Raw genomic sequence first — 2,517 nt, forward strand, 5'->3', positions numbered from 1 at the left:
TTATAAATCTATTTCTAATATTAAAATCTAACTATAATATCAGAAAATATTTTTCATTGTTCTGCTAAAACCAAAAGTACATCATCTAAAAGTAAAGAACCAACTCACACTGCAGTCACACGTCCCAAAGGCAGAAAAGCAGAGGGGTTTATCTGAAGTTTATTTCTTCATGAATACAACACTAGAAGTCTTTAAAAGTCTGAGGCACTTTGAAGTATGACAACAGCGAAGGCAGAGAATTAGCTGTTACTCTGAATCTAAGTGAGTGTAACATTTAGAAAGTGCTCCAAAAACATGGATAAAAGAGCTAAAATGGTCATTTTGAAGACCCAACATGCTAAAACAGAACATAAATGTAGCGCTGACAGAATAGCTCAGGATTAATTTCTACTGTGCATTGTGTGTAGTCCAAATCAAGCATGCATCACCATGTCAGAAAATTAGTTATTTGCTCTGAGCCTGCACTGACACATCTACAGGGCATTCGGAAAGTATTTACAGTGATTCACTTTGTCCACATTTTGTCATGTTACAGCCTTATTCCAAGATCAAGTAAATAAATTTTTCCCCTCAAACTTTAACCCACAACACCCCTTAATGACAACATGAAAAAAGTTTTGTTTTTCTTTTTGTTTTGTTTTTGTTGTTGTTTGCAAATTTATTAAATAAAGCCTATGCCACAAGCTTGGTGCACCTATCTTTGGGCAGTTTTGTCCATTCCTCTTTGCAGCACCTCTCAAGCTCCATCAGGCTAGATGGGGAGCATTTTTTCAGATCTCTCCAGAGATGTTCAATCAGATTCAGGTCTGGGCTCTGGCTGGGCCACTCAAGGACATTCACAGAGTTGTCCTGAAGCCAGTCCTTTGATATCTTGGCTATGTGTTTAGGGTCATTGTCCTGCTGAAAGATGAACCATCGCCCCAGTCTGAGGTCAAGAGCACTCTGGAGCAGGTTTTCATCCTGGATGTCGCTGTACATTGCTGCATTCATCTTTCCCTCAATCCTGACTAGTCTCCCAGTTCCTGCCACTGAAAAACACCACCATGCTGCCACCACTATGCTTCACTGTTGGGATGGTGCCTGGTTTCCTCCAAACATGAAACCTGATATTCACGCCAAAGAGTTCAATCTTTGTCTCATCAGACCGGAGAATTTTGTTTCTCCTGGTCTGAGACTCCTTCAGGTGCCTTTTGGAAAACTCCAGACAGGCCGCCATGTGCCTTTTACTAAGGAGTGGCTTCTGTCTGGCCACTCTACCATACAGGCCTGATTGGTGGATTGCTGCAGAGATGGTTGTCCTTCTGGAAGGTTCTCCTCTCTCCACAGAGGCATCTGGAGCTCTGACAGAGTGACCATCAGGTTCTTGGTCACCTCCCTGACTAGGGCTCTTCTCCCTGATCGCTCAGTTTAGATGGGCAGCCAGCTCTAGGAAGAGTTCTGGTGGATCTGAACTTTTTCCATCTGCAGATGATGGAGGCCACTGTGATCATTGGGACAGCAGCAGAAATGTTTTTGTACCCTTCCCCAGATTTGTGCCTCAAGACAATCCGGTCTTCAACTCATTACAGAAAGGGCAGATTGTGCAGGTTTTATTTACAACCACCCACTCCATAAGGTGATTTCACTGATTAACATCACAGATGAAATCAGTTAAGCAGTCTATCTATTGGTCTATTTATTTATCTATCTATCTGAATTTGCAAAAATCTAAAAAAAACTTTTTCACATTGTCATTATGGGGTATTGCGTGTAGAATTTTGTGGGAAAAATTAATTTCGTCCATTTTGGAATAATTAGTGAATACTTTCTGGATGCACTGTAACTTGGTGTTTCTCATAATTTTCATATTTTATAGGGTTATATACACAAAATATGTTTTAATCTTTCAAGGTCACAATTCTTTGACTGTGCAGGAACTTCCCATAAGAAAATGTCAGCCTTAAATTGTATTTTCATCTTCTGTGACATATGTCACACACATCTGCTGAGCAGTGTTTTGTTTTCGTTTTAATTTTTTTAACTGGATCAGTGCCTCAAAAAGCAAATATGTTCCCAAACTTTGATAACAGCTGGAAGATACCTCACCACCTACAACAACTTGCCGAAAAAGAGCACAATATTACCCCTTTAACACAGTACGCATCGATAAGCAAGTCCCTTCGGCTGCTCCCTTGTTTGCACTCAGGGTCACCACAGCAAATCCAAGGTGGATCTGCTTGTTGAATTGGCACATATTTTACATTGGATGCCCTTCTTGACACAACTCCACATTACATGGGGACATGTGGAAGGGGTGGGGTTTGAACCAAGAACCTTCCACACTGAAATCAAGTGCACTAACCACTTGGCCAAACACAGTACGCATCCATATTGCATCAAAATACTTATCCCTGAACGTTACATCTGCATTTTTCTTAAGACAGCAATCATTATTCAGCAGAAATAACTTAATGTGCAATTTTACAGTTTTGCACCACATCTTGAAAATTGGCTTGAAAACCCATTCACACACACGTT

This window comes from Thalassophryne amazonica, chromosome 12, assembly GCF_902500255.1.
Source record: "Thalassophryne amazonica chromosome 12, fThaAma1.1, whole genome shotgun sequence".
Classification (NCBI taxonomy): domain Eukaryota; kingdom Metazoa; phylum Chordata; class Actinopteri; order Batrachoidiformes; family Batrachoididae; genus Thalassophryne; species Thalassophryne amazonica.